The following is a 16,972-nucleotide window of genomic DNA, read 5'->3' on the forward strand; positions in this document are numbered from 1 at the left end:
TTTTTTTTTTTTTTTTTTTACAGCTGCTGAACAATAAAGACATTGACAGCCAATCAGAATCAGACTTTAAAGAGCTCAAGCATGTAAAGCAGCAGACAACATAACAGCAGCATGTGCTTATAATAAACAGAACATTATTGTAAGTTGTTGTAGACGCTAATATAGTTATAGTTACCATATAAATATTGTTATATTTACTGTTCTTGGGCTTAAGGTCTTAAGGCGTGAACATTACAAATATCTATTTAAATCTCCCAGCATGTCACAGTCATTCAACATGGTCACTGCCTATTGACACTGTGACTGGACATCTTCCAATCAATCTACAATGTTCACAGAGAACAAAATCATCCATTATGCTTTGGAAACTCTTCCCGGGATGATGCTCCAAACTTCGCCTTTGTAGATTGTTTTGAGTTAGTGATGTTCCCTTGACAGTTGTGAAACGGAGGTCATGATTTGTTTCATATGTTTTTCAAGCCCATAATGTCAACAAGCAATGACAACATTAGTGGCATGAACATGGACTGTGAACAACATCACCATGTCTGTTTCAGTGTTACTCTGCAATGACACGGCTCAGTGTTTGGAGCGGCTCAGTTCACAGTAAACACTTCCCAGGTGCTCTGAGTTTGTATCACTTACAAAGCACACCAACTCCACTTTATTTTTTGAGGACAGAAATGTATAGCTTCCAGTTTTTTCCTGCGGGTGTATCGTCACGCTATGCTGCATGACAGTGAAGAAATTAAGACAACTGTACAGAATTTTTGCACTTCAAAATAAAACTCACTCAATATAATAATTGGCATTCAGCTCTTGTTTTGGGCTTGTGGTCATAACACTCATTTTCAAATAGCCTTTTGTCAAGCTTTCTGTAGCTGTTATGACACCATGTAAAAGCTGACACATTCTATTAGAGTCTGCGCTTATTAGTAACATTGTTGAGCTGATTACAACAACTGAACTGAAGTGTGCCGCATCCTATAGGAACTCTACCAGTCCAAACACTTGATACACTATCAATTTCAATACTTGGGCCTCTAAAGGTTCAGGTAAAAACAAACAAACAAAAAATGTTAGAGTGCTTTATAAATAGCATTAGCTTTCATCAGCTCTTTACCTGTCGATATTCTTGAAAATATTTCCTGGGATGTCCATACTCTATGAGTAGAGTTTCACTCTTAGTGAGTTGGAGGGGGTTATTTGGAATGGAGATTTTTTGGGCCGTAGGAGGGTTTGATGTACTCTTGGCCAAAACTGCATCAATGAATTACAGAAGACAAACAGATCAGCCAAACCACAAACTTCTTTCTTTAAGTGGCAACTAACTACTCTGTACATAAGGGGCGTTGAGACATGAATACTCAACAACACTGGGTTTTGTTTGATGACACTTATGTGGTCATGAGTTTACATGGTGACACACATGGATTTATTGACAACCATTGATAATCAATTTTTAAAGTCTGATAATTGATCATTGATAGCAAACCATTAATAGCACTACAGTAAAACAAGCGGAAGCCAATAATACATTTGCTGAGTGAGAAAAAACTTTCACCCAAAACAGAAAAACACGCACACACACAAAATATAGATCACTTCATAAGTACACTAATATTATCAACAAATGTTACCATACATTTTCACTAATATATCAATCCAGATTGGCGCGTCTCGTAGAGCGATGTGTCCTATGCGGCATCAACATCTCTGAACTTGTTTCTCTTGCTAGCAGCCAATAAATATGGTTTAGCCATGCTGACAATTTACATTTAATCTTGGGATTTGACGAGTCCAGTGAATCCACAGTTGGGGGCTAGGCTTTCAAACGGCGTCCCACAGGGATCTTACGATAGCCAGGCTGGAGAGGGAAGCGGCAGACGGGGCAATTGGCACAACAGGCTCCAGAAACCCGCTGATGAGCAAAATGGAGGTTTTATGGCTAAAGAGCTCATTAATACCCTCTAAATGACATATGCCTGTTGCAGTATATTAGAGAATAGCCCTTATTAGTAGATAAACGCTTCCTACACCGCAGCGATAAAACCAGAACTCAGTAGTGGTGCACAGATACTACTAACCCCAATATAAACATACCAAGACAAGAAGAATGCACCCTACAGTTTACAATAAAAGGCCACAGCGGCAACGGGCAGGGAAATTTACCTTTTTCATCCAGCAGCTTGTGGTTTCAGCACTTTTTTTAAATAAATTTTCAATTAAATCCCACAGTGAAAAGTTGCACATTAAAATAATGCCCAAAAAGTTTGCATTTTAGCAATAATTAAATCCTTGGTTTTTTTTTTTTCTGTGCCATACACTAAAACATGACAACAATGTTGCGAAACCATGCTGACAATTTACATTTAATCTTGGGATTTGACGAGTCCAGTGAATCCACAGTTGGGGGCTAGGCTTTCAAACGGCGTCCCACAGGGATCTTACGATAGCCAGGCTGGAGAGGGAAGCGGCAGACGGGGCAATTGGCACAACAGGCTCCAGAAACCCGCTGATGAGCAAAATGGAGGTTTTATGGCTAAAGAGCTCATTAATACCCTCTAAATGACATATGCCTGTTGCAGTATATTAGAGAATAGCCCTTATTAGTAGATAAACGCTTCCTACACCGCAGCGATAAAACCAGAACTCAGTAGTGGTGCACAGATACTACTAACCCCAATATAAACATACCAAGACAAGAAGAATGCACCCTACAGTTTACAATAAAAGGCCACAGCGGCAACGGGCAGGGAAATTTACCTTTTTCATCCAGCAGCTTGTGGTTTCAGCACTTTTTTTAAATAAATTTTCAATTAAATCCCACAGTGAAAAGTTGCACATTAAAATAATGCCCAAAAAGTTTGCATTTTAGCAATAATTAAATCCTTGGTTTTTTTTTTTTCTGTGCCATACACTAAAACATGACAACAATGTTGCGAAAAAGTATGCAAAACACAATTTTTTTTTAAGTAACTCGAAAGCGGTATGCTATGTAATAGAACATAGAAAAATACGATAATGTAATAAAATATACAGTGTAAAATAGCCATAAATTTTAACATTATCCAAATTAGCAAAAAAAAAATAGTGACAGAAAGCGACGGAAAGGAAGAGACCCCCTACCTGAGCATCGCGCTTCCTCCATTCCTGGGTTTGCGTTTGCTGCTGGATCATGGCGGCCCTCGCCTGCTTGTCCAAACTATCGATTTCCCGCTCGTGGTCCTGGACCAGGCTGTCCTTCTCAGCATTGTGTGTCTGGAGTAGGTGCGTCCGCTCCTGTTCATGCTGCAGTTTCAGTTCCACAATCTGATTGGACAACAAGGAGTAAGACTTCATCAGCGGAACATCCCTGTCGTCATGACAACTTGTGCATGGCTCAGCAAAGAAAAAAGTTCACGTTTGCCTCACAACACAAGAAGCCTACGCAAGTTTTTGCGTCACTATGATCTCACATGTTGTTGTCCTCCCACTTTTGCGCTAATTACGACAAGCTAGCCTCTCTTTCAGCTCTCGTTAGAAAAAAGCGTACTGTCAAAGCCAGTGGCACAGCACTGGGCAAAAAAAAAAAAACCCCAAACAAAAACACCTAAATTAATAATAATAAAAGGTCTTGAGATTATGGCCATGATTGTAATTAAAGAAGAGGAAGCAAGAAATTAACACATTATCTGTTTGCAGATTTTTACCTGTAATCCTGTTTTATTCCAAAAGAATGCTCAAAAAAGAAAGAAAGAAAAACACTTCAGAAAAAAAAATTTAATTCATTAATTAAATTCATTTGAAATTTCTTGTCTGTCCATACAGTATAACGTCATGATGGATGTACTGCAACTTTAATAACCACTTACTGTTACTTCTGAAACCTTATCCGAAGTGTTGCGCTTTGACAAAAATGGAAAATTAAGAGCCTAAAAAAATCCCAATCCGCCCCGGCATCCCTGCTAACTTCTTTTTTCAGAGAAAAATGCGGTCAGCATTGAAAGCAAGGAGGAAAATATTGAAAGAACACAAAAGCTAGCAGCGGTATTATCTCACTGACTTGCACCTGCTGTGCGGTGAGCCGAGCCTGGCGATGAGAGGCAGCGCCAACGGTTCCCAAGGTCCGTTCCCACTCTCCTCTGGACGGGAGACGGTGACCTTGGCCGGTCCGGCCCCCATCTCCCAGCTAGCCTGCAGCGAGAGGCCTGGTCCCTACAGTTTTCAAGCTAATCCCCCCATATTGTGCGGCTCGGCACCCTACCTGGCCTGCCAGCTAGAGGCTGCTGTGGTGCTATTGAGTGTAGGTGATGAATGGGATTTCAGCTCGATTCCCCCAGCCAATCAGGCACAAGGCCACAAAAGACGCTTCAAACAGTCCCATGGCATTTCCAATTTCAGTGGATTTTGAAGAAGCTGAAGTAAGATTTAGTGAGAAGATTCCTCATCCTCCAGCTTTATCGATTTCTGTAGAGGAAGAGACGTGGATGCAAGCAGACATCTCTAATAGGGCAAAACCAAACAGCCAACAGAAAGAGCCTCAACTAATTGATATGGGACCGCCAAAGGACGCAACCCTCCGGTTTTAAAGGAATGGGACAGATTTCTTCATAACACGCCATGCATTAATATGCTAACCTCGGGTAAACGTGTTGATTCTGAGGTCTCTGTTGGGAGGTACACTACAATCCGACCATCCAGTTTGCAATATATACACATCATGACAGATGAATAGACCGTGATCAGTGATTACCTTAGTTTAAAGTCCCGTGTACATCTATCTTGCTGTGATGGGATAAACCCATCCCACAGCACTTGTCAGACATGCGACAAAGCAAGGCTTTGGGTCGTCATGACAACTTGTGCATGGCTCAGCGAAGAAAAAAGTTCACGTTTGCCTCACAACATAAGAAGCCTACGCAAGTTTTTGCATCACTATGATCTCACATGTTGTTCTCTCACTTTTGCGCTAATTATGACAAGCTAGCCTCTTTTTCGGCTCTCTTTAGGTAAAAAAAAAATATGATGTCAAGGCCAGTGGCACAGCACTGGGCAAAAAAAAAAAAGTCTTATGGCCACTGTTGTAATCATATGCTGTATTAAAGATGAGGAAGGAATAAACACGTTACGAATATAACACCATTTGCATTCCTACAGACTGCTCGAAAACAAAAAGAAAGACAGAAAGAATGAAAGAAAGAAAAACACTTTGCGCATTCATTAATTTCAATTTGAAATTTCTAGTCCGTCCATACAGCATACTGTCATGGTGGATGTACTGCAACTTTAATAACCACTTACTTCTGAATCCTTTTCCGAAGGGTTTGACAAAAATGGAAAATTAAGAGCCTAAAAAAAAAAAAAAATCACAATCCGCCCGGCATCCCTGCTATCTTCTTTTTTCAGAAAAAAACAGTCAGCATTGAAAGCAAGATGGAAAATGTTGAAAGAACACAAAAGCTAGCATCTGCATTATCTCACTGACTTGCACCTGCTGTGCGGTGAGCCGAGCCTGGCGATGAGAGGCAGCGCCAACGGTTCCCAAGGTCCGTTCCCACTCTCCTCCGAACGGGATATGGTGACCTTGGCCGGTCCGGCCGCCATCTCCCAGCTAGCCTGCAGCGAGAGGCCTGGTCCCTGCAGTTTTCAAGCTAATCCCCCCACATTGTGCTGCTCGGCACCCTACCTGGCCTGCCAGCTAGAGGCTGCTGTGGTGCTATTGAGTGTAGGTGATGAATGGGATTTCAGCTCGATTCCCCCAGCCAATCAGGCACAAGGCCACAAAAGATGCTTCAAACAGCCCCATAGCATCCAATTTTAGTGGATTTTGAAGAAGCTGAAGTAAGATTTGGTAAGAAGATTCTTCATCCTCCAGCTTTATCGATTTTGCCCTTCGACACTGTAGAGGAAGAGATATAGCAGAAGTGGATGCAAGCAGACATCTCTAATAGGGCAAAACCGAACAGCCAACAGAAAGAGCCTCAACTAATTTCAGCTCGATTCCCCAAGCCAATAAGGCACAAGGCCACAAAAGATGCTTCAAACAGCCCCATAGCATCCAATTTTAGTGGATTTTGAAGAAGCTGAAGTAAGATTTGGTAAGAAGATTCTTCATCCTCCAGCTTTATCGATTTTGCCCTTCGACACTGTAGAGGAAGAGATATAGCAGAAGTGGATGCAAGCAGACATCTCTAATAGGGCAAAACCGAACAGCCAACAGAAAGAGCCTCAACTAATTGATCAGGGACCGCCGAAGGACGCAACCCTCCAGTTTTAAAGGAATAGGACAGATTTCTTCATTACACGCCATGCATTGATATGCTAACCTCGGGTAAACGAGCTGATTCTGAGATCTCTGTTGGTAGGTACACTATAATACAACCATTTATTTTTGCAATATATACACGTCACGACAGATGAATACACCATAATCAGTTTGATTACCTTAGTTTAAAGTCAAGCGAATAGCTCGCTGTGATGGGTTAAACCCATCCCACAGCACTTGTCGGACAAGCGACAAAGCAAGGCATTGGTTTAGACAATTCTGAGTTAATTTTTTTCAACGCAGGGTGAAAATCCATGCCAAATATATGCGATATGACAGTGGGAAAGCGAAGGGTGGGGGAGAGATTGAAAACATTGAAACGTCACAAAAAGGGCTGCTGGGTGCTGGGCTCTTAAAGCGCCAGCGCTGAATGGCTGCTGTCACTGGGCAGATGTGATTAGCGCCCCCTCCTAGAGCACCAGCGCCGAGGTCATGGGGCGGTGGGCGACTGAAGGAGGCTCCCCGGGGAAACAGTGCAGTATCGGAGAGGAGGGAAGCTTGGCGGCACTCAGTAGGGGTTCTGTTTGAAGGAAGAAGAGTGGCGGAAAATATATTCTATTATTCAGAGTACACATACTCCAAAAAGGATTGTTCCGTCTATTTGATTGTGTGCAGAAAAATTGAAAATGAGAAAGAACAAGAGATTGTGAGATGGACAGTTTGATTGATGTTGATTGATAGGATAGATTGGCGTCCCCAAACGTAGCCTCCACAGTTGTGAGTGGGATGTTGTTAATGTCATATATTGTGTAACTTCCTACTCGTTGTGACCTCAGACATCAGCTCAGCGTCGGCACTCCAAGCCGGCACGACGTCAAATGGTGAGGAGGTCAAAGAGAAACAACACTTCTATAGAAATGGACTCTTTTAAAGTCCCATTGACGGGAATCCTGGGGAATGTTGCTTTGTGTCCACATGAATGGCTAAAGTGACCCTCAGACCACAGTAGACTCATTAAACCAGCAATAAACATCTCAGCTCAGTAACTTGAGGGGGTCAGTCAACTAGAGCTTCATGAACTTTAAAAACCTTTACAAAGTTGCTCTCAGAAGAACAGATGCTTCACAGTGATTCCTAAACGCTTGACATATCAGTAAAATGTATTACTGTAATATTGTGATGTTACAATATTGTGTAGTCAAACTCAAGAATATCATAAACATGTCCATTTCAGGCCACAGTTAACCCGGAAAATAATATGAAGCATAGTTTAAGACAATACGATTATTTGCACTGTGACATTTTTAAGACATTTGTGATGTAAAAGTATTTTCTTTAAGCAAATATATTTATTTGATTTTGGGGTGAAATATGACCTGGATATTTCTGTCAGATTCACCCATTAGATCTACTATTATTGACACTACAGTCAGGTCTAGTTTTCGATTTCTCTAGGTGAGTGAGTACAGTTTGAACTTCAGTTTAGACACTCAACATATTTGAGGGCTTGTTACCTTGGCAACAGTATCTGCCACAGTTTCATTAAAATTGCTTTTATTTTCTCTAGCGATACTATCAAATCAATTGTAATTGGTATGACACAAAGTCTAGAGGACCAATGGGTAGTGAGTTAAGAAGAGGGGAGAGACAATAAAAGCAATTTTTTTTAATTTGCTAAATGTCTGACAAATAAATATATATTTTTCTCTACTACAAATCTTGCCAATTTAAAAAAAAAATGTTTAATGAAATTTGGCGCATATAGTTTTAAGTGGATACATGTCACATTACAGAAGTAAAATTTATTTCAGACTGGGTTCCACATTGAATACCAATCTAAAGTCACCTGTTTTATGAACACAGGAGGCTACAGGACTGCAAAGTGTGTAACAGAGATTCCATAATACTGTTTCAACAAGCTGCCACTGTTAAGACTTCACTGTTCAATTTGATTAGCTAGAATAGAATCTCATGATAACACCACAGGCTTTTGACCAGGCCTTACAAATGAGTGACTTGGAGTCAAAGCAGGACTGGATTCTGCATAGAATCTTTTACAAAACAATGGAAAAAAAGACAATTTGGCTGTTCTTCCGTTTCGATTTTAGGCTTTAATTCAGATTCTTATAGTATGTCACATCAGACTGTTGTAATTCACCCACTGCTGAGCACACTAACCAAACCGAAAAATGAAGTTTTTTTGTCTCGGTTTGAAATAACCCGAGAAAGAGCAAGGAGCACCCACAATGTATTATGTGCCTTCCGTTTCGATTTTAGGCTTTAATTCAGATTCTTATAGTATGTCACATCAGACTGTTGTCATTCACCCACTGCTGAGCACACTAACCAAACCGAAAAATGAAGTTTTTTTGTCTCGGTTTTAAATAACCCGAGAAAGAGCAAGGAGCACCCACAATGTATTATGTGGGCGAGTTCAAAAGTAACAAGCTGCCACAAGAAAGAGATAAATATTTTTCAGCTGTGGAACATCAAGTTAGAAATATTAGGTGAGCATTGTCTGTCAAAGTGGGATCAGTGAGATGCTTACAAACAATCCCTCTGACCTGGTATGATGGAGTTTTTTTTAATTTTTTTATAAAACATTATAAAACCTACAAATTCTATAAAACATTAAACACTGTAAGAAATTGTTATAGTAACAACTGTTTTTTGTTTTTTTTTGTGACCAAAACTCATGGTTTTCTGAGTGTGGGTCCCATATACAAACAAAATGTCTTATTTGGATCATGGGCTGAGAAGGTTTAAGAACCTCTGCTTTAGTATACTGAAACAAAACTAAGCAACATCAATAACATGTCCTGAGGTTGCCCGAGCAGTTTAAGGACATCGCTACCAAGTAATCACTAAGTGAACTGTTTTTTCGCTACACCTCCCAATTTTGTCTTTAAAACCATTTGGCTGCACCTGCAACAAAATGTTCTCAGTAATGCTTTGCATGCTAACTCTCAACTTTGTTGAGCATTGTGTCTGCTAAAATGTATTCCATTCCTGGCCCCAACTGTACATCCAAATTAAACATCACTCTTCCACCGTCTTTCTATCTCTGTTGTCTAATTATGTAATATATACTGCTAAATAGCAATGTGATAAGACTGTGAGATGAACAATATTTCAATATTTGCCATTTTTATCTTAAAAAAGAAAAAAGATAACAGACACATCCCTGTCAGTAAAAATTTTACAAAGCCAGCATCTTATCAGTTAACAAGACTTTGATTAAATGATGAACATATTACATTTTTAATCAGGAGGAAGTGGAGACTGAATAGAATATGATAAGGGATCTTAACGTGAAAATAAATCTATTTTTGATTCTGCGACAGCCCATTCAGTCATCTAGAGAGAGTGGATCATGTCATTTCAATATGAACTGTGTCGCTCAATGTAATGACACTCGAGCCTGAGTAAATGGTTTGTTCGTCTACATTTCTACCAAAAGAAAATCATTAGTCACACTTAATGTAATGTCAATGGATTTGAAGAAAATGTTCACCTGCTGCACATATCTTCGCTGCAGCTCCTCCAGCTGGTAACTGAACTCTTTAGACTGCTTCTCTCGGAGAGATTTAGAGTGAATCAGATCAGCCTCTACTTTCTCCATCTGAAAGCAGAAAACACAATCAATTACAGTTGAAATAAGCATTATATAATACTATACTACATTAATATAATTTTATTATGAACTGCAATCTTCTTCACTGTATGAGAAGGTACTTGACCCACAATAGTTGTGTCCCAAATGAAGCACTATGCACTTGTACTTATGCACTATATGAATTATATGTATGAAATATATAAGGTTATTGTGTTGTGCATAATCAGAGGCTGATAGCTCCTCCCCCTCCGCTACGTAACTAAGGCTGCGACAGTTAAGTGCAAAAAGTGTCCAACATTCCACACTTAGTTTCTTCGGTTATTTAAGTGAATTATCCTTAAAGTGCACTCTTTTTCCGTTTTTTTTTTCTTTTTTCCCCCCAGTGTGAACACACTTCTCACACTATTTACACTACAAAATGACATAGAATAGTGCATAAGTATGTGATTTGAGACGCAACTAATGACATTAACATGTTGATAATCTAATGATTCTAATAAGCATAAAAATAAATAGGACACAAATACAGAGAATAAAGTAGTTCATCTCAAATGGATTGATACTTTTTGGTAGAGATTGAAAAAAAATTCTACTAAACAATATTATTGCCCCATGGGATGTGTGCAATGTCTTCATGCTGGGCTAGTGCCTATGGTATTTAACAATGCAATTCACATCAAAATACTGTAAAAACTTTTTAATTGAACTATAAGCTACCTTACTATTTTATATCAGGGAAAAAATGTAAATGTTTTAACATCTCTTACTTTCTTTATTTATATATTTTCCTGTAAAATACAGTCCAATTTATGGTCAGATTTTCAGTTCATGTTTATATATTGTATTATTTTAGTACAGTTATGTTCAAAATTGTTCATACCCTTGGTAAATATGATCAAAGGCGGCTGTGAAAATAAACAACATTAAAGATACAGCAGTATATTTAATTTTACACACGGGGTACTTTTTTTTTTTTTTTTATCCCTGTGTGCAACAAACCTATCTTGAGTATTTGCTGCTTAAAAGTTCTATTCTCAGATTAAACAAAAAAATGGATTTTAGCAGCAAACACTCAATGAAATATACTGCTGTATCTTTAATGTTATGGGCCTACTTTTCTGCCGGAGGTCCTGGACATCTTGTTCAGATACATGGCATCATGGATTCTATCAAACAGCAACAGATAAAAAATCAAAACCTGACTATCCCTGCTAGAAATCATATAATGGACCACTGGATCTTCCAACAGGACAATGATCCAAAAACAAACCTAAAAGTGAGTCGCTGAGCACAAAACGTCTTCCATGGCCGCCCCAGTTCCCTGACCTGAACCCTAAAGAAAATGAGTGGGGTGAACTAAAGAGAATCACCACATGGGGCTGGGAATCTGAAGGGTATGAAGGGATGGTCTCTGACCTGCTGTCAGGTGTTCTCCAAACTCATGAGGCATTATAGGAAAAAACTCAGAAGCTTATCTTGGCAAAAGGAGGTAGCAAAAAGTATTGAATAAAAGGGTATGATTAATTGTGCTCAATGTGTTTTAGAGAAAAACATTTATTTCATAATTAGATTTTCCCCCCATTTTAAATTCTTATTCTCCAATGAAAGGTTAGACTTTTGCAAATGTTTTAAATAAATTATCAAAAGTATTAACAATGTAGATTTATTTCCACAGCCTTCTTTGATCATATTTACCAAGGGTATGAACAATTTTGAGCACAGCTGTATATGGTTATGAGTAAAAACATATACCGGCACAGATATACCATCCCGTCATACCTGAAAGATCGTCACCATATTTTTACAGTGAATTACTAGCAACCACAGCTGCTGTTTTTTGTACCTTAATTGTATATTTTTTACAGTGTGTCTAAGTAAGCAGCTCAGTAGGCTTAGGAACCAAGCTAGTATATTCTATGCAGTATGCAGTAAGCACTACACTAGTATTCCGATCTGAACACCGCCTTTGAAAGCCAGGGCACAGGATCAGAATAATGAATTCAAACTCTTAGAAGATACTCTACATTTAGCATGTGTAAGTCAAGGCCATGTCTGATTATCCAGAGGACATTCCTTTCTATGATGCTGTTACAAACAGACGAATGCAAATGGCCAGCAAAAACAGAGAAAGAGAGGGGGTGGCAGGAAAAGAGTGTGGAACACTTTGATGTGGGCTGAATCTTGGACAGATGATGATCGCTGGAGACACAGGGTGGAAAGAGAAGGGTGAATCAGAAAGAACACGAGCAGGATGTGGGCAGCAGTTCTGAGTCCAGCGAGAGCTTTAGCATCCCCTAACGCTCGCCCACAACTACATGACCATTAGTATGCGCGCACACACACACACACACAGTCTGCCCAGTTTAACGCTCCAGAAGAACTCTGCCCACACTGTGCCAACATGACTTAATGCAAGCCTGTTTAAAGCTTATTACTGATTACTGATCGTGCACAAGAACACAGAATATAACTGTGAAATAATGCTGTGCTCCATCCAATGCTGGATGTGGGGTATTCCTACAAACCTAAGCTACATTCCTGCAAAACTCCCAAAACGTACCTATACATATTATTCACTGCAGTTTCCACCTGAAATGCACACTAGTGGGAGTAAGACACCAACAACTTTCATTCCTTTTCACACAAATTATGATTACAGATTAATAAAGATTCGTTTTGTGCGGTTTCTAGCATAATACTGTGCTATGACCTCAAAACACTTTTACCATAGTGCATTATTTGTGAACTAATGCATTTTGACGTCTGCATCACATAACCAGCTCCATATGTATGGCTTTTCTGACATAGTAAACTTGCTTGATAGCGCACCTGGTACACATTGCACTTGGGTACGAGTCCCATGAAACATGAGTCATGAAAAAGGAGTTCAAAGACTTGTAGAAGCAAGCTAAAATGGCATTGCTGCTTCAGCAAATGTGTTTTATCTTATGTTTGCTTTTGTTAACACTATAGATTAGGTTTAGTGTACGTGGTACATTATTTTCAAACGTGACAGAGCATTAACCTTTTAGTGCCACTTACTGGACATTTCATTCCTGAACTACAGCGATAAATACAGTACAAACTAGGGCTGCGCGATAAATCGAAATCGCAATTCGATAGAAGCTGCGATTGTCATGCGTATCTTTCAGTGAAGCACGGTTCTGTGATCAGTGACTGACGTTATGAAGTGAGTTGAGAGTAAAAATATGTTATTAAATGTGGTATTTTCACATGCTTTCAGATGGAGCAGCATTTACTACACAGAGCCGTAGTTCACTGAGAAGCTATGCAAACAGCTGTCATTATCGCGAACGATTTCTTTGATTTCATAATCGCGCAATAAAATCGTCTGTGATTTTTTTTTTGCGTAACACGTTAGTTTACTATGTGTAGTAAATTCTGCTCCATCTGAAAGCACGTGATGATGATTTACTGCTGATTACAGAACCGGCTTTACAAAAACAATTGCGCATGACAATCGCATTCGATTAATCGTGCAGCCCTAGTACAAACAACGTAATAAACATTGCTAGATTCACAATAATCTGTTTCGGATAAAACTGAACTTGTTTTTAGTATTTCCAGTGACCCTGGGTTGATTCCTACTTATATATCTCTGATCTCCACCATCAAGGCATTATCTGATGCTCAGAAGATGAAACTAAAAAACAGACAGTTTCACTATCAACAGAACCCTGCTGTCAATCAGACACTACACAATGTAGTGGATGAACAATATTACGCAATTCATCTAATGACAGATGTCTGATGAACAATAGAGAGTATTCCAACCAGACCAATACAGCGACACTGACTGATCTGATGGCATGAGTTTGCTAACCATTTAAATTGGTGATGCTAGTAGCACAGAAAATATACACTTTAGCTTTCTGTTTGAGCATTTAGCATTCATAGTGTGAATACTCAGTCTGTTTTTCTTGTGTTCATTGGCTCTCCTCAAGCTAGCGTTCAGTGGAATGACATGAGACGAGTTTCTCTTCTGTTTTTCTGCATTGGTTTCATAAGAGTACTGATGTGTGACAGGACTGTGAGTCTTTTTAAAGCAAAGCAGATGGATAAAGCCTCATTTCATAAGTGCTAAGAACGTCTGTGGTGTGTTTTAGGATGGAACTTTTACATGTTGCCATTAGCATAGCGGTACCAGGATTGTGACAACAACATTCACATAATATAAGCAATATACAATTCTTGACATATTCACAACAGGACTAGCCGTTAAATCATCATCGTACATAAATAATCATCTCATTTGAAGCAATAATATAAAGCGGATTTGATGTTATCCCTCAGGGCTGTGTTTCTCAAAAGCATCTTAAATCAAAACAGACTGCAAAAACCATTAGCATCAATGGCCTTTACGATCTAAGATTGGAAAACGCAGCCCATGATTTCATAGGATCATTGATTATGATTATTATTCATTTTTATTTATTTATTTTAATATGGTTTCTTTATAAAAACGTGCAGTCATAATATTTATTAAGAAAGTAAACCAAATCAAATTTGATTGGATCATTTAGTTTTGAATGACGATTTGAAGGATGAATTTTGTTATTTGATGGCTATATAAACCTAAATAAGAAGCTTTTAACAGCTAGGTAACAATAGCGTGAATGTTTGGTTCTGCACACATTGGACGCAGCTGTTGTAGTGAACCTGGGTGGCGCCGCAGCGGCTCGCTCCAGCATCTGTGCACAGGATGTGATGTGTGGCTGTAGTCATGTGCATTGTGTTGATGGGGCAGACTGAACGGTGCTGTTTGGGAGATTGGAATTGTTACGATGGAAATAGTGAATGTGCAAAGAGTCATACAGAATACATGTCAGGATGAGTAACTATTCCAGATGACTAACAATGAGATCTGTTTGCTCATCCAATACCAAGTCTCAGAGAAACAGATTCAAACAGTGTAAAAGCTTTTTAAGACAGTTGAGGAGGCTAATGAAGATAACGCAATCTCTCTTTATGTGAGAGAGGTCAGGGAATGAGATGGGAGATCAACGCACCTTGGGAGCCAGATGGAACCTGCATTGCCCGCATGAGCACCACAGCGCCATGTATTGGAGCACATGTGCTAACTATTAGATCATGCTGGAAGCTTTTTAATGACATGAATTGTCGTCTGAGAGATGCTCACTGCCCATATGATATCCTGTGAGACTGAACGAGGGGATATGATTTACGATCCAGTCTGCAGTACTAATCGCTTGCTGTCTGGACTCTCTGGAACAATCCACAGATCAAATACACCCTGAACTCAATTATACAGTGATATCAGTGAAAGAACGTCTCACATTTTCAACCTAAAGTTCGGCTGCCACATTGCAGTTCATTCTGGTCAAGAATGAACATTTAGACAGAAAGAGATGACTGAATTGTGAACCATCCAAACACAGTTAGATTTCATAAGTAGAAGTTGAGCAGACTCTTACTATTACTAGTTTTTACTGCATTCCTCATAATGACAAAAGGATCCATGTGTGGCTTTGCTGCAGCAAAACCCTAAAAATAATACTTGCTAGAACAGAATATTTTAACACAATAATTCAAATCTATATTCTCTTGCAAAAAAATAAATAAATGATTAGTTAACATCAGGTAATAAACAACAGAAATGTATCAAGGTGCTTAAATACTCCCTATCCAGATATCTTGTTTGGTTACAACTAAATGTCTCAATTAAAACTCTGAAATGTTTACATAAACCTTGAAACCGAAACTGAAGCTTCATTTAGCTGAAAACCAAAAATAAAGTCTATGTAATAATCAATTAATTCATTACATTTATTTAATAATCAACACTCAAATTAAAACTGTGCTGTATATAAACACTTATATTGCACACTAGGCCATGTTTTATATACATTTTTTAAAGGGGTCATATGATGTTGCTAAAAAGAACATTATTTGAAATTGCATCATATGACCCCTTTAATTAACCAATAACCAATATGTAAACATTTTAACAGTGGCTGTAATAAAAACTTGCTTTCATGAAAGATGTATTCAAATATACATTGAAAAATGAAGACATCACTAACAAATTAAGTAAAATATAATAAACATGTAATACACTGCATATATGTAGTGAAATGAATCTATATTTATTTATTCTAGCTAACTAATGAGCAATGGACACTGAATGGCCATGCAACATTAAAAAGTGAATATTTTCGGTTGCTGAAATTCCGGTGATAAATATCTAAAAAAAAAATTATGATGTCATTAACTCTGTCAAATCCAGTGATTATTTCTTCCACATACAGTATAAATGCTCATTCTAGTAGCCTGGAAACTTGTAAACATGACTTCTGAAGCTGCATAGTAGCAACCAACACCAGATTTGGATTTCAGTCAGTATGGGTGCCAGTGTGCAGTCTGAGGCTAATGCTATGACTGCTACCGTGAGCTTGACAGAGCGTCACTTTCATAAACCATGTGACACAGGATAAACTGTAGATGCCCTTGACTCACCTGTTGCTTCATGTCAGAGTAGGTCTTCTCTGAGCTGAGCTCCACCTGCTTCTTAAAGCTCTCCAGTGTGCTCTCAGCCTGCTGGGCCTGATGTCTCTGACTGTCCCGAAGACGAACCAGCTGCTCCTCTTTATCCCTACAACATAAAAAACACACAAATTGGGTCACCCTGTGTATATACATGAGCTTGCATTATTCTTAGGAGTCAGAACACAGAGTCAAAGCTCTTCTCAGCTTTGTTTCATGTGCTCTAACATAACTGAGATGGAGCATAAAAAGCAGAATGTTGTGCTTTATACTTATTTTTTTTTTATCAGCTGATTGGGGAAGCGTTTTATGTTCACAAAGAGAACTTCAGCGCACAAATGTGTGTTGACGCAAAACAAACAGCGTCTCAGACTCATGTCTGACAACAACGCTGAGACACAACCGTCAAAAGAGCTGTCAGATGCAAGCCAGACTGCTACAAAGAGCTTGTCAACCTGCTTTCACTGTCTATATCCGTGCATGTGTGTGTGTATGTGTGTGGCACATCTCGCCCTCCCTCAAACGAGTGTAATTACTGTGGTAATTACTTTTCTTTGTAAGAACAATTCATCAGGGCCCGTGAA

At 39.0% G+C, this 16,972-nt stretch overlaps 1 pseudogene; it reads right to left on the reverse strand.

Moving 5' to 3' along the window:
- Positions 1 to 16,972, reverse strand: part of LOC107664536 (centrosomal protein of 112 kDa-like) — a 155,870-nt pseudogene that overhangs the window by 82,313 nt on the left and 56,585 nt on the right.

This window comes from Sinocyclocheilus anshuiensis, unplaced genomic scaffold (assembly GCF_001515605.1).
Source record: "Sinocyclocheilus anshuiensis isolate Anshui unplaced genomic scaffold, SAMN03320099.WGS_v1.1 scaffold435, whole genome shotgun sequence".
Lineage (NCBI taxonomy): Eukaryota > Metazoa > Chordata > Actinopteri > Cypriniformes > Cyprinidae > Sinocyclocheilus > Sinocyclocheilus anshuiensis.